The sequence below is a fragment of the Anser cygnoides genome, chromosome 3, assembly GCF_040182565.1.
Source record: "Anser cygnoides isolate HZ-2024a breed goose chromosome 3, Taihu_goose_T2T_genome, whole genome shotgun sequence".
In the NCBI taxonomy this organism is placed as follows: Eukaryota; Metazoa; Chordata; class Aves; order Anseriformes; family Anatidae; genus Anser; species Anser cygnoides.
The window spans coordinates 52436145-52460219 of record NC_089875.1 but is presented as its reverse complement, the minus strand read 5'-3'; the positions used below and the strand labels follow the sequence as shown (position 1 = coordinate 52460219).

The window sequence follows — 24075 nt, the reverse complement described above, 5'->3', positions numbered from 1 at the left end:
TTCTAAGGTACGTCTTATTTCTACCATTATCTTACAGGACAGTTGGACATGGAGAACATAAGATGACTTAATAAACATATATATGAATTAAGAGTTACTGAAATGTAAGCAGCAACCATGGAAAGAGATACCAAACTGTTTAACCCGTGTGGCTGTCAAAAGGACCAAGCTACACCTCACATACTTAGGAAGAATCTTGCACTTCTGCTCCTCCAGGACAGCACCACATAGAATGCATTCCCTGTGTGTCACCCCCCTGCTAGGCCACCTAACTCGCCAGTAAAAGAAATCCAATATTTTACTTTAATTATTGTAAGAAAACTAGCAAACAAAAAAACAAAAGCACCTACTTGCCACACATTTTAGATCTTGTTCATTGTGAGGCTTACAAAGACTCTGTCCTCCCTCTGTGGCAGCAGCACTGAGCCTTGCACACCTGTGCCATAGTTAAGCTGTTGTAAAGCTGGCCAGACAGTGCTTCAGTGCTTTCCTCTAGTAAGAGGAAGAATTTTGGGGTTATTTCTTAACTAGGACTTTTATAACCTGTTGTTAACATGTTTAACACACCATCATCTGAAAGTTTCTTGCTAGAAGAAATAATGAAATTCACTACAAAAATAGGCCAGAGAAAGAAATAAAGGTATGTGTTGTTTTTTTCCTCCTGTATGTTAGAACAATGTTATGACTGAAGCACCTTTAATATAATTTTCAACTAAAATAAGGCTAGCAAGCATTTTAAGTCCTAGTTATACATGACATGGGTGGTTAGAGCAGGCAGCCGTAATAGACCTTTTCTTATCCTTCAAAGCCTGTTATTCATTTACTTCTATGCATCTAATGATGGTGTACAATAAAACTCTGCACAAACAGAATTTCACTTACAGTACGTACAATCTTTCCACCCACATTCACTGTTCCCCTCGCTCCACAAAGGAGCAGTATCTCCTCCCCTGCAACTACATGCTTCAGCTTTGCTGAAGACGTGGCATATTTTAAAATCCAATTTATGCCAGTACAATTTGAAGGAAAATTAGTGCCCAGTAAATCTAATGGTTAGTATTTCCATGGGAAATGAAAGTGATCCCTTTCTATTAACTATATATTATTCCTCAGAGCTGATTCAGCCCCTCCTTTGGCTACTGCTGCTTTAACATATGGAGATCACATATCATATTACAATTCCTGTCATGATCAGGTACGTCCAAAGCAGCAACACAAGTGATGCAGGCTTCAGCATGCATCCAGTCAACCTTGAACTTACACATTCTCATACAATTTCGTGCCCTATTTTTCACTTGAAGGCACATTGCTGGCACTCAGATTATGTAAAATCTTATGGTATTGAGTGAAGTCTCTTTATGTGTCCTTGTATCATCATCCTACTCATGATTCTATTACTCAACAACCCAACAGAGAGCATAGCTACTGAAGGAGGTACTATCAAATCCATTAATACTAACAGGTGTTGCTACATCCAGACCAGATGAACTGTGCTGCAAGATAAGTCTTTGGCACGAATGGCTTTGTGGCAAGTTTCCAGACCCCCGTCTCCGAGGAAGGTAAGGACACCTTGAAACCCCAGATCAGAAAACTTGTGTGTGAAACTTAGACTGGAAACTGAGTCGACTCTGAAGCAAGGTTAAGTCCTTTATCAAACATTTTTAGAAAAAAAAAGCTTGAGAATGCTATGCAATGAAAGCTTATCTTATTTAACTCCACTTTTAAAAAAAAGAAAGCTAAGTTACAGAAAGTTACAGCTATCACACATATGCAAATACAGTTTCTTTTAGTCTATACACATTAGCAGAACCAAAGTATTTTAAGCAACAAAAAGGAAAGCTTTTTTTTTTCCCTTATTATTTTTATTCTACTGCTTGTAACATGGCTAAGCCTGTCAGGATTTACACATTTGATTTTAAATAAAAACTGAAGTAACCTGATGTCAAGCTGTTCCTTTTCTCCTCCTTCAATCCCAAGCAGTCTGGGCATCACCACATAGGCCACTGCCTTACTGTTAAGTACTGCACATGAGGAAAACAACACAAACAGCACAGTTTTTTCTTTCTAGCAAGTGTTCTCAAAAATATCTACAAACCCTTAGCCTGTACTGTAATCATCCATTTTTATTCTCCATTAGACTCAGTTTAAAGGGATTTGTTTCTGCACCAGCTGTGGTGAACTCACAGAGCTGCCTGTAAGATGGAGATAAGCTATGACCACAGTTGCTGCTCTATTAGTTTGCTTGCATGTTGGATATTTTTGTGATTATAGTTACTCCACGATTTAACGGTAGGAGGCTAATGGAAATGTTACTTGCTACAGTAGCAGCCTAAGTCAGTTGGGGAAAAGAAAAAGAAATGTATTTACACTTGAAGATGTCACATAAAACAGTGGGAAGCTCCCACCCCTGACACTAGAACTGGCATGCTTATTCAAGGACTCATCTACATTATTACATGCTCCTTCACACTTAGAAATCTATTAATTTACAATTAGTTGTATTGATTTTATAGCAGACTTGTGATTTCTGTAATAATTTATGGACTACTGAAGAAATTAACTATGCCTCTTCCAAAGATAAGCATTATCGATAACGAAGTCTTGGCACAAGTTACTGAACAACATCACCGACAGTCAGGATTTTTCTGCTCTGAATTCTGTGTTAATTACAGCAGAACTGATTGGTAGATTCTATCGGTCCCACCAAGAGTTTCTTCCTTGGCTCCTGACAGAAATCCACCAGCAGGAAATGTAATCAGCCAGGGGAGACAACTTCAATTCAGCTTCTGGTGCCTTGTTAAGTTAGAGAAATTTAAAATACTGTTGTTACTGTGTGCACCATTTCACTAGCAAAGGCACTGGGTTCTCTTAAAAAAAAATAAATCAGAAAAGCAATGCTGCATAAGATGAAGTTTCATCATGATTTTGAGAGCTGTCTACTATCTAGTTTGATACTGAAAGACTTAACTGAGGCCCACCAATTAAGAACTATTTCTACAACATATACTATGTAAAACATGAGTGTTTCCCAGAACAATGCCTGCTGCTTATGAAACATTAAAAACATTAGAAAATGTTTGTAAAGTTATTTTCCTCTATTTTAATAAAGTAGTAAGCCATTTTACAAAACAGGCTTATGCCTGTTAGTTCTGGCATGGTTTTTGGTACTTCCTTCATGAAAAGAGGAAAAAAATTTGCTTCCAATAAGTCATTTTTTTTTTCCCCCCTGCCTTGCTAGGTACTTCACTTGACCACAGTGTGAAAAGAATTTCTTTCCATTTTGGGTGAACCCCTTTCAATATAAAGGTGGTCACTATATAAGACACTTAAAAGAATGTCTGATTCGTGAAATCATGCTACAGAAATAACGTAGCAATACTCCTAAAATCTCAGCTAAACATTGCCAATCTTTGAGAAATCTTTTGGTTCTCAGTATATTTGTTTTAAAATAAAAACTCATTTTCACTGCAAGGCATTCAGTAAGTTAATATATGTATTTGTATACCCTAGACATCTAGTATTTTGGTACCTAAATGACCTATTAGCCCCAAATGCATACAGATATAAAAACAAAGATGAATACCACTGGGCAAAGCTTGTATACATAAAATATTTTACAACTGTAAGAGCATCAAACGTACAATGTTGGTGCAGAAATTTACCTCCGTGCAGCACCTGCACAGTGGATGTGAAATTGTATGGTAGCCCAAGTTGTGTTTACTGAACCCAATCCAAATGCTGACAAAGTTGTTAAATTGTTCATGGTTATTTGCGGCATTAATCACAGCAGAACCTGAGTGGTATACCAACTCAGAAGTGCTCAAAGGTAACTTCAGAGAAGGTATATATACACCCACGGTAGTTGTGCAATTGCAGCCATTAAGATAATGTATACAGCGTGTCAAACTTTCAAATACCAGAATGAGGAAGGCAGATGACCTACAGTCAACAGCATTAACTCTCCATGTAGCACTCATTGAGATCCTGAGTAGTAGATGAGGCAGCAGCTTTGAGGGAGCAGAAGAAATAGGGTATGGCATGTCATAATTCTTGATTTTGTAAACCATTGGAGGCAGGGACCAAGTTTTATTAAAATATAACAATATTTTATTCAACTCTGTGGGGCCTTAGAAATACTGTTGCAACAAAAAGAATACAACACTATCTTTTCCAATGATATTAACATGCCTTAAAGGTAAGAATCACAAGTCCTTTGCTGTAAGTAGAACTGCTTGAAGATAAGAAAATGAAGGTCCTAGAGTTGCAAAATAAATTTTCCTGCAATATTTAGGAGCTTACCAATTTGGTACGTAACCCATATCTTGGGTTACTTGTGCTTCAAGAGCAGTTTGCCCTGTTCCTGTGTGCCTTCTTTTTAGGATATCCTTACTATGTACAGGTTAGCAAATACAATAGAAGGGTAAAGGGAAGAGATTATTTGCTTTTGATCAATTACAAAGTGCTAGATAGTACAAATTGTGATGTTCTGTCCCAAGTCAGGGCCACCAAGAACAGGAATAGAAACCAAAGGAAGCGTTACAGACAAGTAAAAATAATGAAGTTTGGCTGCCTCATCAAATGGGACTGACGTCTGGTGTCCAGTTAATTTTAACACAGACCTCTTCTGCCCCATACACTAAGTGCATTTAGAGGCAGTCTGTAAGTGCCTTTTATTCAAAGCATTTTAAGCTAATTTTTATTAGAGGAATTACCTAAAGTCTTTTTCAATAGCATAAGCAGACACCCATTTAACTACCACTAACCCACACCAAACATGACTAGGTATCACCAGGCGCTTCCCATATACCAGCCTTGCAAACCGTCTGCTATATTTTGTGTCTGAAAATTAGTGAAGTGTAGCATTATTTGACTCTCATTTCTCAGCAGCACACAGCCCTGCTTTTCTCCATCGCTGCCTGTTGCCATACCCTCACCAATTAATAGCAAATGAGCCCTCAGTGTTTACTCTGATCAAAATTCATAGCTACGGATAACTGCTGCAGTTCTGCACTCATCTACAGGAGTAAAGCAGGCTGTAGGTTTGATCAGTGATCAGCTGTGCTTGCTGTACATTGCTACTAAAAAAATTTCCATATTGCTACTCAAAGTCACAGTTCATTTATGCCTCTTTGTGATTGATGCACAGGCAGCCATAAAGAGAAGGTCAGGAGCCGCTTAAATATATTCAGATCATTAAAATGGGCACTGTCAACCTCTATAGGTAAATCAAAGCAACAGTGGGACACACATTATCACAAAATCCCTGGTTTAGTATGTGCTAAAACATCACCATATGTCAAGGCCACTGCACTTAAGACAGTCTCATAAATACTCACTAGGTAGGGACAGAGACAGACAAGCACACAGCCAAGGTGCTTGTTCTTCCAGGGGAGCTAGGAGAGACCAAACAGCTGTAAGTCTACAGAAGAAATGAGGCAGGAGGTGTTTGCTTGGCAGTGGAGCTCAGAAAGATGCTTGCTGCTGCTCCAGTTCCTCCTAACCGCTCTGCTGGGAGCTACTTCCAATGCTGGCCAAACTCTGTCTTCAGTGTCACCCACCACTGTGAAAGGACACTTCCCCTTACTGCTTGTGGGATATAGGTCATGCTTCATTTAGCCTTCCTAATTTAAAAGTCAGTTAGGGGAGATGAAGGGAAACCAGAGCTACCCTGTGACCAGAAAGGTATCTGGAAGAGATTCAAGGTGTTGCACAAACCAGGCAAGGGCGTGGATGAGAACCTTGAATCTCAGAGATACTCTCCATTGCCAGGATATTGGATTTGCAGGGAGCAACAAAACAGATCTTTAAGGAAGGAATGCAAATATTCCTTGCATATAAATAAGGACAGAAAATTAAAGAATCAAAGGTGTTAGATAATAAAGCAAGTCCAGCCCCCAGAAGCAGCAGAGTGCTGTACAGTAGTTCAGACCAGACAAGCTGTAAGGCTGGCTCAGGGCAGTATTGTTTTCAGTGCAGTGAGCTATCTCCACACATCACAGCAGACTACGATGTTATCTGTGAAACAGGAGATAGCCACGATAGAAGCGACCACACAGTGCTCCATTAATGCAAATGCCTGCTCAGCTCTGCGTGGGCCCAGATGTGACAGCTCTGCCCCAGGGGAAATAGACCATTTAATGGAACTAATGCTTAAAGGGCATAAGAACTGGTAGGAGTTCCTTCAGGTTTTCAAGGCAATATTGAGCTTCACTGTAGATATCACAAAGATCATTTAATCTATTTCTTGTAATGAGACTGGACTGAAGATTGTGGAAAAGGAGGAAGAGCTGCCTGCTAACAGGAAAACTTAAGATCATCAAGTTGCTGAGCACCATGGAAAAAAGAAAAACATACTTCTGAGCAGCTGTAACAAGTTTGCTTCTTCCATAGCTCAGGCCTGTCACCTGCTCAATTTAAATCTATGGACCAGCTTATTGAATGCCTGAGGTCTACTCCCAGAACAATAGATCTGCATGTAAAATGAAAGCACCTATGAGAAGTTATAAACTACAGAAATCCTTACATGTATTGCAGCTCTCATATAAGAGCACACAAAAGATAGACATTTCAAGCAGTGTTAGCAGAGCTGAACCCCAAATGCAGCTTGTGAAATGGCAAAAGGTCAGCTGTCTGCACAGAAAAACTGCACAATGTAAGATTTTATTGCCAGGAACCTTCATAAGTGTATGAAGATTATATTAAGCTCAGTATTTAATAAGTTAGTGTGTACACTCATGTATATACAAAGACAAAAAAGTTATTTCCTCAATATAATTAAAAATCAATTTATACAAATGATACTTAAATACTTCCCTTACTCATGAAAGGGTGCAAATATTGAAAGATCAAGACAGCATATAGTAAAGAAAGTGTCCCACTTTTACAGAGAATCACATTATTTCTGAATATTCAGTGGCAATTGCTGTTTCTTTCTAAAGCATTCCAGATTAAATAAATGAAGCCACATGAGTCCTGTATGTCAACATACACACAGCTGAGATAAACAGCTTCTCACAGAAGATCATTAAAGTCATAAATTTGGAATAAAGGAAAGCAATATACAGGGATTCATGATATATATTTTCCCCCATAAACTTCAGTTTAGAGAAAACTAAACACATAAAACAAGAAAACAATTTTACAACTGTAGTATATACTATAAATTAAATCCTCAGAGCTTCTTTTCTTCTGCCTTATTCTGTCAGCATATGCATATGGACAGCAATACCTAACAATCGAGGAGTACAAATTCTCTATCAATCAGTACAGTAGCAATGTGTTTTGGAAATAGCCTGTTCAGAAAACTGATGTTTTGAGCCCACCTTTGCTGGTTAATGCTTCAGAGTATACAGCTTCCCTAAACTGTCCTTTTACAGCTGATGAAGCCTTTAACCTACCAGTTACTATCTATGTGCTTGGAATATCATTTTGGAAATGGTACAAGTATGTTGCTGGTGGAGGGTGGCAAGAGGAAGGTGTGTTGAGGAGTAACTTGAAGATGCGGGAATAGTGAAATAGTGAGGGCTGCAGACATGGAAATATGGAAATGGGGCAGGGCGAAGAGGTAGTGCTGATAAAATGCTGGATAAGAGAATAAAAACAAATCAGTGAACCCCAAAAAAACAAAACCACAAAAGCCCCCACACAAAATCAAGGTCCAAGCACTGAAAGCTACTATTCAGCAGTTTACTCAGTTATCAGCAAGCTCTTGGGATTTAACAATCATTCAACATGATTTTGGTTTGTGCTGTCTCCATCTGCAAACCAAAAACCTCCATGAAGTAAATAGTTCGTTTTGGTTTGCAGTTGCCTTGCTATTGACAGCAAGGTTTGCATAAGGAAACACAAGAGGAACTGTTCAGGAGCTGTTCAGTACTGCAACTGTATTTCACAGTGAAGGGCCAAACTTCCTTGGCACTGGGATTCTTGCTCTGAAGTAGTTTTCTGGTAACTGCAATGAATGGGCAACTCCTATCCTTCACGCAGCTCACCTACTTTAAAAAACAATTTGATGCAGACAGAGGTACCAGAACTCACATGACTGGTCCTTTTCTTATTTTCTTTATTTTCCTTTCCCCTGCTTCAGGAAGTGAGGTGCTCAGATGCCCCTACCCAGAGGCTCCGTGGGAACAGAGACAGACATAGGTAAATAAACCATAAATGCATTTTCACAGATGTTGCCTACAAGTACCTGCTGCAGTTAGGGAATGTTTATGAGCTTCTAGGGTTGGGGATTTTCCTGCTCTTTAAATAGAAATAGTTTTATCTTATACATTTAGCAGGGTAAAATTGGAAGGCAATTCATAAAGGAAAAAGTGGAGATTTCAGCTGAGTGATCACTAAAGAGCTTTTGTTCAACGAACAGCTCCAAGAGAGAAACAAACAAAAAAACCACCACACAAACACAAACTCAATCCAGTGATTAGATGACAGTAATTATATTCTAAGCTTGCTGAATTCTCTTGCAGTTTAATTTGGGTACAATATTCCCAGGTTCATATCACAACTCACAGCATATGTTTAGAAAAGAACTTCATTTTATTAATAATTGATGCGTGCAAATAATTTGTCTTTAAATGATACCTCACAAGTTTTTCATAAGAATTTTTAAGTGTTTATACAACATTTGGATGAAAGATACAATAATCGGAGTTATTTTAATCAAATTGTTCACCTTTTGTGTAAATAAGGAAAAACTGCTTTGCCTCTATTTTTGAGGCCAAGGCAGCCTCTCTCTGTTTTTGAAGCCAGTGAAATACACATTCTTCCCTGCACAGGAAGATTCTGTTAGCACAAAGCATCATGCTACTTTCCAACTGATTTACACTAGAAATTCAGATCAGGTTTCTAACATGCCAGACATCTGGAGACTAATTTAAGCCATATACAAGGAGTGGGATGAGGACGGAGGAGGTTTGCCTTCACCCAAGGTACTTCAAAACAACGGGACAGCAAGTAAGTTGCTAAAGGTCATACAAAGCTGACAACAGTGCTGCAAATCCCCCAGATTCTCACTGTGCATTGCCTGCAAAGTTCTGCACCAAATGCTGCATCAAGGAGTTGTGATGCTGGGGCTTTGTACATACTGAGAATCAGAGCTTACGTAGGGTATTAAGAAATGCCAGCACGATGAATTAAGGTAGTTAATGATTGAACGTCCCACATGAGTAGGCTTAGAAAAGGTGAGATTTTTAAATATGATTATGCAAAGAATTTTGTAGGGCATGGCAATTTTGTAGGGCATGGCAGCAGCAAGAATTAAACCTCTACAGAAAGGCCTCTATAGAAGCATTTTCCAACCGAGTTGCCCACTGTGACTCAAATGACAACTTTGAAATTTGCATTTCCTTAGCATTATACCTTTAAATCCAGTAGATAAAACCCGACAAATAAAACACTTCATTGCAACAAAGAGCCACTTCTTCCTAAACTGTTTACCTAAGAACCAGCAGGCATATTTTCATGAATTATCCCTGGAACCCTATAAACTATAAAATTATGAGAGTTTAAAAATCAGGAAAAAAGCCAAGACTTGAATTGACAAGCCAAGTCATATTAAAGTGTAAGCAGCAATATTCCCGAGGCATGATATTGAAACTGATAAACACTGCTGACTCATATATTAAAAGCCAACATCTTCAACAAAACCCACTGAAGCGGCAAGTATAAGAATTTGTACTAGATGGTTAGACCCTATCTAGTCAAGGGCATATTGGCTGCTAAGGCAAATCAAAGCAACTGTAAAGCTGCCTTCATGCTTTTTCTTTAAATTTTGTTACTCTGTCTTGCCCTGGTGGCTCAGGTTTGCTGCTTTTAAACAATCTGTTTTGATCCTCTTGCAGAAAATACCTCAGAAACATTAATACAGAAGGAACGATTGGGGAAAAATATAGCACCCTTTACATATCTGCTCACTGAAGGACGATATATAGATGCTGGAGAAGTGTCCCTTAGCAGAGAACTCTAGAATGAGGCAGCACTTCAGAACAGAAGGCAGCAGTAATAAACAAATACTCTTCTATAGTAATTAAGAAAAAAATCACTTCAGTAACTTATAGGGATGCTACCAGCACTTCAAACAAGATCACCCAAGTTCATGCCTGTTTTCTAGTCAAGAGAACATGTAATTACTTAGTCCTAGGGTAATTTCCTTGTTTTCCTTTCTAGAATCTTGTCCTCAGTAATTCCCGTGCCTTCCAGTAACTTCCTCTCATCTTGCCGCTAGTAGGAAATAAAGTAGGAAGAGTTTCAAATTTTGACAATAAAGTAATTATTTGCTTTCTTACTCAGGATGCTCCCAATATTCATTTTAGTCAAATGAATAGAAAAAGACAAAAGATAGACAAATCTGATGAGGACTTAAAGTTTTCTGATAGCTTGGCTTGATCAAGAATTTAGCCATTCATTTTCCTTCAGAGAAAGGAAACTGGACAAGGTCTTTGTAATTTGCTACTTGTTAAGCACTTCATTATATATATTCATGGTATAAAATATACAAAAGTGTGCTAAGTTGTTTCAGTCATCCATGCCCCTAGTTGCTCTGAGACAGAGCTGCTGGCCAATACTAACATACAACTATGCAGGCAGTTCATGAGCTCTTTCAAGAAAGAAAGAGTCAGGTTCCCTACAGGTAGTTAGCTATACCTGGCTTCACTTTATTTTGCATTTCTTCACTTGTCTCATTGACTCCGATGAATGTGATTTGCTTAACAAGAAATTATGCCCCTTAATATCTGTAACGATCTGAGCCTGATTAACTCAGATGTGAAATGAAAAGAAAAAAGGAGACTTTCGGGGACTCCTCTGTCCTCTCACATTACTATTATCACTGGAAGCAGGTAACACAAAAGCCAGAGTTTTGATATTGATTTAATGGGAACAGAAGTAGGACATATTTCAGAAGTCTCATGCAAGGCCTTCCATGAGGGGGGAACAAAGTAAAAATATCCCCACAAAAATAACCTAGCTGAAAGAGATACTGGGTGGCAGTGGGAGACTATGAAAAGTCTTATGAAGGGTTTTTCTTAGGAAAGAATCTTATTCCCAAATCTAGAGCGTGGCACTTGAGTACACTGAAATGCCCTTGCTAGTTTCACTGTAATTAGATTTCTTCCACAAGCTCTAAATCAGCGCTTAAATTGTTTGAACCTCCTGATGTTCAAATGTTTTCCCCAAATACATATTCTGAGAAGATGCCTCTGTTTCTTGCACTTTCCTATTCACATTTTCCTCCCTCTCTTCTGAAACACCTCCACTTATGAAATGTATTTTACAGAACTTGACTAAAAGTTAAGAAAGCAAAGGTTAATTTCTCTATCAGCTGTAGAAAAACATTGTTTGCATGAAATTTCTAGGATGCACGTTGTAAATTGGGGCACTCCAGCAATATGTTCCTTTCCTCGGGTGATTTGCAGTTACTTAAGGAACAATTCGTTGATTTGGTAATTTGTGATATGTCCCTGCAGGACTCCTTCCTGAGCTTCAGTAGCCAGCACAAATGTATTTGCAGCCAAAATTTATGTTTGCATGCTATCAAAACTTGGAGTTCACAACATCTGATATAGAACATGCAGACAATGCCTCACATGTAGTTTGACAGGTCAGGGGTAATTCTCTTCTGTCAGGAATAGTTTGCCTTTGTTCCAAGGGAAAAAACAAAAACAAAAACAAAAAAAAAAAACAGAATTTAGAGAGGGAAGGGGCAAAGGCTAAAATCTGTTTTCATTAACTTAGCAACATTCTTTCTATTCTTGAAGATTATTTACATTTGTCAAGCTGTTGGCCTTCAAGTAGAAGCATAAGAACTAAAGTAGCACTAAGCTGGTTTAGCGTTTTCAGAGTGCTTTGACCAGTGCAAACCAGCTCGTTCTTACTTTCAAACACTGCTTCAACCAGTTGGTTCTTATCTATGAAGACAACCAGCATACAGTATCATGCTTATTATGGTTATGCATTCAACTTGATTTCCTAATGTATCAAGGGTCAAATCAATCATAACCTTTTCTCCAGGCCTCAGTGCACAGGTCTTTTTTTTTTTTTTAAAGTCATATACTGGAGCCAAGCCTGGGGGTAAAGTCACTCCCTTTACTATTTCCATTTTATAGCTCTATATTTCCAGCTTTATAGCATCAGTTTATGTTAGGAGGACATGCACCAAATCCTGCCTTGGTCTACCCTCTTAGTCTCTTGTTTATTGCTACAAGAATCTTTCTCAGTGCTTCTAGAAAACATGCACTGGCATCAAATTCTATTCTCATTTTTGTATTTCATTCTGTGGTGCTGATATAAGTCACTAGCACTGAAGGGAATATATTTAGAGAACTTGAAAAAAAATCACCAACCCTCTACAGCCCTGAATACATCCTAGTTGGAAATCCTAAGGGATGATAAAATAAATACTGCCTAACTTGAATGCTTGAATAGGGACCGTCTCTTTCATGTGAGAAAAGCTGCATAATATCAGCTGTATCAGTTGCATTTTGATATCTTTTGTGGCTGGATAACTAAATGAAGATCCACACTACAAAAGCACATTCTATAAAATTACTTTCTCGCTGCATCATAGATAGGTGGGATTGGTGCAAATAAAAAAAGTCGGCATTTTACATCATTCCTGTTTTGTTGCTAATTATGATTAATTCTTCTGAATGGAATTGTTTGCCATATCTAGTATACATACACAATGCAGCATGACACAGTCCTTCCAGACACAGTGACTATGATATAACAGCGGAGGCTGCTGCAACTTATACTGCCCTTTGTGGGGCTCTTGATGTACAGGAGAAAACTGCAAACTGAAGCACAGCCACCTCAAACAGTCTTCAAAAGAAAAGTTAAGGTCACCCATAGTAGGACATGTGTAGTCCTTAACACAGCTATTTAAACACAGATGTTTATGAAGGAATGAGAAAGGTATGAAAAACATGGCACTCTTAAAATATTTTCAGATCGAGCATGTGTGAAATTTTAGTGTTCTACAATAAATTCATTCTACCTGGCATTTATTGTCGAAACTGTGGCCAGCCTTCTTAATGGTATTCTGTTCATTAGGAATGTCCTTGTACTAACTTTTTACATGCAAGTCATAAGCCAAAGATGTTAACAATTGCATTTTTTCAGCTCAAGTCTATTTGTGGAAGAAAATATTTTTTTGATGCATCTGTCTGGCTTCCCTGATACTTCATTCTTTTCTGTTGGTTCTATGGACATGAAAGGGTTTCACAGAAGTTAAACATTTCCCCATCACTCCAGATGAAAGATCTAACAGAAAAGGTGTTTTTAACCAGAGCTTTTGTAGGTGCTTTATCAGCATCTTATTACCAAAGCTAGCTTAATGAATGTTACTTTTGGACATTCCTAGTATTGTTGCATATATTTTCTTTGGAAAAAAAGTGAACTGAACTAAATCCTGTAGGCTGCACACCCTGACAGTCCTGAGTAGTCAGTCGGGCCATCAGAACCTCCTACCAGCAGATGCCCTAGTTTCCACCGTCTCTTCCAGTTCAAACCTGCCCATATCTCTTGGAATTCAGCAGCCAAAAGCAAGGCCTTCAAAGTACAAAGAGCTGTTTTTTCACATGACAGCATGGAAGAACTAGAAGACCATATACAACTTGCACTGATGCTTCTGTCTGTAAAGCTCCCGAATTACTGTCTTCACCTCCCCTACACTTCTGTGGATGGAGCTGCCTGAACACTCAAGAATAACTTCATAAGAATAAAAAGAAGCTTTCTCATGCCAAATTAAAGATCAATAAATACTAACCTCAGTGTCACTAGAAATGACCTATTAATGCAGAAGGCTACTAAATCCTAGGCTATCAGTGAGGTTGATGTGTTGAATAAATTAAGCATTCAACAGTAAGAAATTCTTATGGAGTAAATCCTAGCAGCTGCTTTTGTGGCTACTTTTTTTTTTTCCTGCTGATTTTTTCCACTTTTCATATTTAAAAGCTTAAACTAAACTTAGTTTGCTATAATGTCAACTGCTGTAACATCTCTTTTCCTTGTCAGAGAGAGTTTTGTTCATAGGGTATTTTTTTTTTTTTTTAAATCTTTTTCCTCTCTGCTGTTAGATTTTACGTAAAGGTGCAAAACAATTTTCAGTATATGAAATAATGCTTAAAGATTTTTAAGTTACAAAAATGGTTTAAGACACACAACTTATCACTTTCACAGCACCTAGTGTCACAACACATTCAAATTGTTAGGTAGCTCTTATCTTTACATGGATGTTTCCAGCAACAGCATGTTTCAGGAGCTAACCTATGGTGACAGAATGTGACTGATATTGTGTCAGATGTTCACTCCCTTTGTAGGCACCTCATGTATTCACTAGTTTTGTCCTGACTGCTTTAGCTATTTTTTAAGTAAGGGACATGGAAATGCTAAGTATCAAAGGACAAGCCTTAAAACAGAAACCCTTCTGGTTGTAAAGTTTCAATCAAGTTGATTTAAATTTCAGCTGATACAGATTACATCCTGGTTTTAAAAGTGGCCTGTAATTCAACTGCAAGTAGTTTCTTCTACAATGCATTTGAAAACATTGCTAGTTATCACATCCAACAAAATGCTACAGTTATAGAAGCACTTTTAAAGCTACAGAATATGTAACCCACTGAATGTTAAAGGCTTTGGAGACCATGCATTTCTAGCTCTCTAAATCAACAAACCTTAATTCTGATCATTTTTATTCTCTTTTTACTTCTCTGGATTCCACCAAGGAGTGCCTACTCTCAGTAACACGTAAGAGTATGCAAGTAGGCTATAGAGCATACAGCCTAAGAATACCATTGCTTCTCTGGCTAAAACTCTTTATCTATGTGACATGTTATTTTACATTACAGTGAAGGTGACTCTGCCACCTCCTTTAAAGGTACGCACCAAATGTCTACTTAGAGGACAAATAAATAATTGCCTAGAAAAAACACAGGTCAAATACAAAATACACAGACTCACGTACTTTAAACAGCATGCATTACAGACATCAGCATGACAGACTGCCTCTGACAAGTACAAGTAAGGAAGCTGGTCTGGATCTGCTGGACCACCACCCACAGACGCTCTGTGTGAGGGAAATCTGCAGACTTATTCCATCCAAGAATACACAACCCTTACACCTCTGTCTCTATCCCAAACAAAGCATCTCTTCATTCACATTTTCTTCCCAGGGTCAAATGGAACTTAAGAAGTCTGCATTCATCAGAAAAGTAAATATGCAGAACCCTTGTTGAAAATAGAGGAGCACAAAAATCAGGAGATGTAGGTTTTTTTCCAGGAACAGGTCCTTTACCCTGCAAGTTTATCACTGCCTCAGTAACAAAATACTGCAAATCTATGAAGAACAGGAAAAGCGACAGATCACAATGACCTTGCTTTTTAGTTTTGTGAACTCTACAGATTTACACTTTTATCCATATCCTAGTGTTTGTTTTCCCATTAGATTTAATGTAGCTTTACTAAAATAAATCAGAAAGATGAGGAACAATTCAATCAGCACAGGAAAATAAAAAAAGACTGCTTCAATTTGTGTCAGCACATCCTTGTACTCAAGTTAATGAATTGAACAGGTTTTGTAATACTGAAAAAAATATTTGTTACATAATTAGAGAGAAGGAACTGTATCCCATATATTTTTAAGGCATGAATATGCAGATAACCAGACTAAATCACTGGAGATTTGTCAATTCCCCAATTGTTAGTGTTCATTCTCCATAGAGTCTCCTTACGTATCCTCAAATCAAGCATTAGAAAATGCAATTCCCCAAAGCATTAGTCACTTACAAAAATTTAGGTCAGAGGAGGTTTTTACACTTCAACATCAAAATAATATTTCCCTGAAAACTCACGGGGATTTGAGTCTATTTCCTTGAACAGTTTTACTGAATACAACACAAAGCAAAATCAAACCTTTACAAGGGCTGAGTGTCTGCATTTCAGAGAAAAAGCTCAAAAAACCCTCTGGAAGAATGAGACCTCAGGTGATTTGTGTGAAGTGAGGGAAAGTATCATACTGTTTTTCATCACCTAGAGCTACACCACTGTTTTCTTTAATTGCAGAGGGTCTCAACTCCATTTACTACCTTCAAAGGCAACAGTAGATTCAGCAGTTGGATGAAGCATGGTTTCTAAGCAAGTATTAGAAATGCGTAAGAATAAAAATAGCCCTCCAAACCCTCTGGGTCCTGGAAATTATTATTTTATGTATTACATAGATTATAGGCAAGCAACCTTTACCTGTTAAAACTCCCTTCTAAATTGAGTGGAAGTTAGACACAGAAGCCCAGAGGGGGGGGAAAGCTAATTTTACTTCCATATTAAAGAAATAAACAGGTAAAGGTTCATAGACCTCCATGTAAAGTGATAAACTACTAGCGAGAACTTGGCTGTGATACAATTGGCATAACACATCAGTAAGGAAAGCAATGATACTAGCCTCATACTCTTGTGCTCTGGCTTTATGCAACTTTGCTTTTGTATTCTTTCTGCCTCTACCAGGAGAGGCAACACGGTCTGTGTGCACCTGGCCGAGCAATGCATGGGAAGGGGCCCAGTCATGCAGCCTGCTCCCAGCTGGCTTCACTCCTCCTCCCAGCACCGGGCTGCCACAAAGCCCAAAGGGACTACAGCTGAAAGAACTGCTACACGACAGGGGCTGGGGGACCATCACCACTACTTTGTACACCTCTCACTACAAGTGAGAGATCCCCATGGATGTGTCCAGTTCCAAAAGCAAAACCAGACCATGCAGGGGAACAATAAGGGCATATAATGCCGCCCCCCCACCCCTCGCACCCTCTTGAAAGCATCCTATGGAAAGGAGAAACAGCATTGCAGTATCAAAGATTGGGATGTAGTAGTCAGTGATAACACGAAAAACATGTTTCCCATCAACTCCAGACCACAAGGATCTGGCCACTGTGGAGCCATGGGAAGAATAGGCAGCTTTCCTTAAGGGAAGAGGGAAGCATTTCCTTTCTAAAGCTGTTGGTCTGAAGTGTGCCCATTACATTCCCAGGGGAGATCTTGTCATTATGTGCAACTGCTCAGGTGGTTACAATTACTTGTGGTTTTGAAATTACAAGCACTCGTTTTAGGCACAGAAAAATGACTCTTCATAAAGCCTTTTGTCAAAAAACCCACAAACTTCAAGACATACATACACACCTTAAAACAAAACCAAAAAGCAGTGAAATAAGGACATCAGGTTCCCCAAAAATACTAGTCAGCTTCATACACATGCTTATGCTTACATGGGTTTACACATGCTTACATGGGTTTACACAAGGGACTCCTTCCGTTTGTAAAGAAAGAAGTGAGAATTTAACCAACAGTACCAGTGGAAGGCATCACTGAAGTAAGAACAGATCCAATTTAAATGAAATATGTTTTGCTAATATTAAGTACTGATATGCAATGTTCAAACTTTGGCCACAAGGATTCATAAAAAACACCTACAGAAGAATGAAGTGAGGGAACTCTCACCTAGAAGACACGTTTTACTTACACCCTCAAGAGTATAGTTGTAACTGTTGTAACAGAGTAGCCTCCCCATGAATTGCTCAGATATTCTCTAGTTCTTTCATACTCTCCTTTGTCTACATTTTAAATATGTAGCTATTATTTCAGCATTAGCTGCAAACCAAAAACTTGAACCAAACAAGCCACCTCAAGTTCTGCAGCCTCCAAGTTTATTTGTACAGGTACAAAGTGCAATTTAAAGACACAAGGGGAAGTGAAGAAGAGTCATTATTGCCACCTTCAAAAAAAAAATATTTTCTCTCACTAACAGTTTGCTAGCCCCATTACTAAGAAACAAGACCCAGGAAGAGAGTTTGAAAGAGGTTTTGGTGCAGAATTTAAAATCCTTCATTATGACTTCAACAGAGACTTCTGCTGTGAGACAAGTTTTGCTACCCATCTCAGTCTTTTTAGTTAGAGAAAGATCAGCAGAGACTAAATGAAGATTAGTCTACTCAGTTACATAATTACTTTAGGGAAATGATACTAGAAAGACAACTGAAGAAAAAAATCTATCAGAGAAGAGAAAAGCCCAAATAATTGTTCATTTTAAAGTCCCTCTCTGGAGATGCACTTACATGATCATAAAATATGTAAATTAAAGAAGTAGTGTCAGTAGATCGGAAGCAAGTTTTAAAAAGCATTTGCACACTAGAGATACTCAAAGTATCTAACTGTGACTTCAGTGCTTCTGCTGCAACAACCATCGAAGATAGATTTGCTTTCTCATATAACTGGTAATGCCCACAGAATGCAAGTGTGAAGATTACAACTTCTCCTCATAAACTTCAAAGGCACCAGGAATGTAATATAACTTTTTTTTGAGAGTCTTTTTATATCCCTTTTTTGAGAGGTCAAAAGAAGATTCCATATTTTAAAAAATCCATTTTCAGATGGCATATTAATGTTATATAAAAGTATAAATGAAATGTAGTTGTAAGTCTATGAGAAATTCCAACTGGAATTCAACAGTTGGAAAACTGGCCCTTCTTTGTCTGGTAACTGCATTCATGCATATTATTTTCTGAACTCAATCAATTTCTCTCCCACCCTTGTTCTAGTGAACTGAAGCCTCTTACCAGTGGGTCACTAAATTCCAGGCTTCCTTTTAATTTCCCATTTGTTCCAATCAGTTAACTATGAGTAAGAAGAACAGCTTCTATTTAGCATGGAGTTTCCATTTTCTGCCTCATTGAATTTTCATCTGCATAAAGCCAGAAATTCACCTAAATAGCCGTTTTATCCTACCCATTTATAGAATCATAAATCTGAATATGTTAAAAGCAAATTGAAGTATTTTTCTATTCTTATTCTCCTTTGGTCTTCACATTTGAAGGAAGAAGCCAACTATTTTCTCAGTGTTGTATTTCTTTTCTCAGAGTAAAATCACACTACTGTCACTGCTTTTCTTTCACACAACTCACTGATACTGTAAAATAATTCTAGTCAATCAGGTCTATATAACTTCTATATTCATGTAGTGATGTTCAAATTGAGAGCCATCCCAGGACCTTCAAATGACACCCCAAGACGTGCCAAACACCACTAATAAATTCTGATCCCAGTAGATCTCTCATACTTTATAACACATCACAGCATACAAACACTAACAGCTCCCTTCTGCACATAGGAATTGCTTTGATGAAAGATTTTGTTATTTTTCATTCATAAGGCATAACTGAAGTGTTTAATAGTTTTGACTGTAAAGCTTGCACAGAATTAACTGGTTTTGGAAGTAAAGCATACTTGAAACACAGAAAGGTTTTAAACTTCCATCATGTCTTTGTCAAAGCTTTCCTAAATTAAATCTTTAGGACTTCAGTAGTATTTGTAATGATAAAAGTTTGAATTCAATCTTTTATATAAGAGAATCTGGTAAAAATGTCCTGTAAAAAAGCCATATGACAAGCATCACACAAAACAAAAGAACAACAACAACAGACTCCAACAAGAGAACTCCCATAATTTTAAGGCACTATGGCTAATTACGCTGCTTTAAAGAATATTTTCTTATGTAAAAACAGATGGGAATCCAAGCTGTATGTATCAATTTCCATATATATAAGTGTATGAATAAGTTCATTAGTGGAAAAAAATATAGATACAGTTTGTGCTACATTTACTCATTAAATGATTTAAAACATTTATCTGTACAGGTATTATGGCTGTTTGTCCATTATATATAAGCTCTTACTTAAAAAGTCTCCTAGAAGACAAATACTTTTATCTGCACACTACCAAGTTTAAACAAGTTTTTTTTTTTTTTTAAAGCCACGTTTTTCCTTTGATATTTTGTCACATTAAACAAACATAGAAACTTGTCTTTTCTAATTCCAACAAGCTTGGAATATATCACTAACACTAGCAGAATGGTTGCATCCTTCAGTCACGTCATCAGGCAATTAGGGCATAAAAGACAAGTTTTTCCAAATCTACTGCAATTCTTTGGTACTACAGACAGAGGTGTTCCACAAAATCTTCAGTAAAGCATGACACAAATCAGAGCCTCCACAGAGCCTTATGAGAAGCAGGAAGAAAATTACAAGCCTCTGTCAGCCTCCTGCACATGAGCAGAACAAAATTCTTTGTCTACTTTCTGCCCCCTGCATTGGTATGGTAGAGGCACATCTCATGATGAATCACAGCAAAAGATGTCATGCAATGACTACCTACAGAATAAATCACATTTTTTGTTCAGTAAAAAAATTTGATAAATTGCTTTTGCCCTGCACCTCTGATCATCTTCACCTGCCCTCTGCCCACATATCCATCTCTCTCTGCTTCTAACATCCAGAGGTACTAATCCATAACACACAAGGACTACTTAAAAATTATCACCCAAATGAAAGCAAATCCTTGTTTTTCCAAGACATTAAAAATAATAATAATAAAAAAGCAGAAAAAAACTTTAAAACACACAGTAATTAACTTGAGAACACTGAGCTGGTACTAATCCCCCAGTAAGTAATGCTCACAAATTCTACATCTCTATGTACTTTCCACAGTCAAGGCAATGGTTTAACATACTTGGTAGAAGTGTCACTTAACATTAAATGTCTTGAAAATGTATTGAAAATGATTACTTCAAGATGCCATGTTTACACGTCAGTGGAGAGAAAAAGATACTTCCAATGTGTTCTTGGCACCAACCTTAGGATGATCTTGACCACATCCTAGAAAGGCCTCTTTCTCTTTACTGACTTCAAAAAGGGCCACTGCCTTCAAAAAGGAACACTGCCAGTTCACATGTGGATGCCTACGTGGGGAATGCTTTAAGCTAAGCAAGATGTACTCTGCTGTCAGTGTAAAACAATGAGACTGCTCTGTCCTGCTTGGCATTGCTGCAAGGTACAGAATACAAATGAGTATATGGACAAAACATAATAAACAACTCACTTAGCAACAGGTAATGGAACATAATTCATATACCATGGCTGTAGCACACAAAGGAGCGTGTCCAGAAATAAGTTTCTCAGTAATCAGTCATTGCAAGACTACAGCTTGGAAAAACAAACAGAAAAAACAAAGCTAAAGTCTTCAAAAAAGAGTGCTATTTTCACTTTCACATGTAAAGGTGAAACTACAGAAGAAACAGGTGCTTAAGTACTTTCAAATGTTGCAGGAAAATGAGATATTAAATGGTTTGTAGCAAAAGAAAATATTGAGATAACAGCTCCTTACCTGCATGATCATTAAGAAAAACACAGAAAAACAATGTTGGACAAGCATAAAACTTGTTCTAAAAAATTTCACTGAGCAGATAAAAGAAATGTAAGAGATCAGATGAAAGCATTGCCCAGTCCAATAGCTCTGAACTCCTGTGATTTCTCTCTCTTCCAGATGCCAGCTTAGACCCTTGTTTGTACTCCCTATCTTGTTTAGCAGGATGGAGAAGGCTCAGAAAGGACTCAGAAGTTCATTTAATATAAAAGCATTGTTACTAGAAAACAACAATTAGTAAGAGGACTGGAATGGAGATTTTAATCAAATTTCAAGAGAGAAAGCTTACTTTCTGTATAACAAAGAATTCAACAAAGTCAGCATATTCACAGATAAAGATAATATTAACACTGTACCCCATGTTTTAAGGCTGCTGCATAATCTTTAGGTGACAAGCTGTTACCTAAAACCTCTTATCTGTCCTTCTTTATGCCCGTATTTAAGCAGAGAGAAGTCATTGCAAAGCTGACTTCACCTGTAACAGCAAAGGCAGGAAGACTGAGCCATGATATAAGATAGAATCCCCTCAAGATCTTGGATGTCTGTACTAAGGACCTGGAAAGCAAACAAACTGAAGATCATCTTTCTTTGCAGAACAGCAAGCTTTTCAGTGCCAGCAAAAAAGCTTCAATTTCACGTGTTGTAAAGCTAGCTTCACAATTAATATAAGAAAAGGCAATTTTTGATTGACAACAGCTTTTTGTTAATAAGAATTCTCATCAACTTGCAAATGTTTTTCTTTCATTACCAAGATGTAATAAGCCATTACACAATAGAAGTTTCCATTTATGAGATTTTTTTTTTTGTAAGTTGTAATAAAGCAAGTGATCCAGCATGGTTTTCCCCATCTCCTGTTACAGAGGATATGGTAAAGCTTTGACTGACAAGTAGTCAAACCTATGCAAACATTTCTGTTTCAAATGCATTTACTAAGCCTGCAAACTATCAGCAATACCTGAAAGTGATACATTGTGTAATACATCTCACCACTTCTCTTCCTTCTCCCCTGATTTTTATCACCCTCCACATGTTTAAAAAAGTAGTCCAGTATAATAATACGATCATTCACATAGAAAAGTCTGCAATGTGTAAAGAGAACCATGGAAAAGGACTAGCCAGCACAAGAAACCCAGATTATTCCTTAGGTTTTAACAGCTGGTTTCAGCAGGCACCACAGCCACATTTCAAGTCACCTGTTAAAAATGTCTTTTTGCAAAGCCAGCTTCTTGCCTATGCTCTTTTCTTTCTCTTGTACAAATTTCATGGCTAAATTTCCTTGAGACTTCTGCACAAGTGTCTCTGCCCTACTGAGAGCTCCTGGGCCACACTGGACCTCTGCTTTTGGCTCTGACCACATACATCTTGTGTCTTTTCAATATCATTTACTTAATATATTCCTTTGTATTCTTCTATGATACGAGATACAGTCTTGTAGCTTAAATGATAAGAAGTTATTTTGAATAGTTTGATTATTGAATATTACAATAGAATACACCACTAAAGAAGTGTCAGAAGCTACATAACTAGCAATTTCACTCAACATTAACATTGCCATGGATTAGGATCAGCCTACATTTTGCATAGTTGGACTTATACCAACAGATAGGGAGAGCTTTCTGCACTGAAGCTTGGCCCAGGCACACGTCATTCACCTGCAGGAAGGCCAAAAAATGCAAGCCTGAAAAGCACTGCAGTATACTACAACATGCCCAGCTAAGGGAACCAGTCACAATGTATTTCAAACCAGAAACAGCTGAACTCCTCATATGTTCTTGCTCAGAGACATTTCAAAGTAACTTTAATTACATTTTGGATAAAAGTTAGTTTTTACTAGTCAGAGGAGGTTTCTCTGTAGATATGAGCAAACTTCATCTCCCCTTATTTCCAGCTCCTCCTTTCATAGAGCTTCCTCCCCCAGCTCCTTCCAGGCTATTTAATAAAGATGACAGAGAAGGAGAAAAAAGCTCTCTATGCAAATTTATAAACAAATACTGGAGAGAAACATTAGTATGACATTATAACTCTTCAGCCACCATCTGAGATAAGGTCATATCACCCAAAGGGGAGGTAAACATCTTTCCTGGGGTGGCAGAAGACATAAAGCCCACAGGAGACCTCCCATTATGTCTTTACTGTAGGATTTGTTTTTCCTAACACTCTTTCTCCTTAGTATTCTCAGAAAGACCCATATCAATGACACCACCCTGGAGATCTGCTGTTTGAGCACACCAAAAGCCACTGAAGAAAAATTCTCAGTATCTAGAAGGTAATGTAAGATACTGGTGCTTTGGTAAAGGGGTGAGAAGAGGTTAGTTTATTTTTTATTTTTTTATTTTTTAATTTAAAAAGTTTAAAAGTTCAGGAAACTTCATAAGAGTCAAAATCACTGCTGGATGACTGCCATCATGTAGCAGAGACCAGGCATGTAACTGTGCCTAATTGCAAACCATGTTTAATCCACCAGGTGATCTGGCTGTACAGAAGTCTGGCAGGAGCAGTCAAGAAACATCACCTTGAGGGGCTCAGCACAGGCAGGCTTCAAAAGCTTTATTTCACTTTTGAAACATTTCTACAAGTGAACCAGAAGGCAGTTTAAAAATTAGCTGTTTTCCACTCTAATGAAGCTTTTAAAACACTGAATATTGCTGAGTAAATCCAGTACATAGCCAAAGCCAAGAAACTACAATATGCAAACAAGAGCCCAGAGTGTCCTGAATATTTCTTCTGTATATGACCATTAATTTTCCATCTTAATTATGAAGGTGTTTTAGATAATCTCTGACAACCAGCAGTAGATGAAGTAAGAGTCCAGTGAAGTAAGTTTCCACAGCATAC

General features: G+C 37.8%; 1 protein-coding gene and 1 long non-coding RNA gene across 2 annotated transcripts in view; both read right to left on the bottom strand.

Annotated features, from left to right (window-relative positions):
* Positions 1 to 24075, bottom strand: part of SASH1 (SAM and SH3 domain containing 1) — a 554055-nt gene that overhangs the window by 305513 nt on the left and 224467 nt on the right.
* LOC125184423 (uncharacterized) overlaps positions 1 to 24075 on the bottom strand; it is a 184801-nt gene that overhangs the window by 18794 nt on the left and 141932 nt on the right. The gene's annotated exons all lie outside the window — the stretch shown is intronic.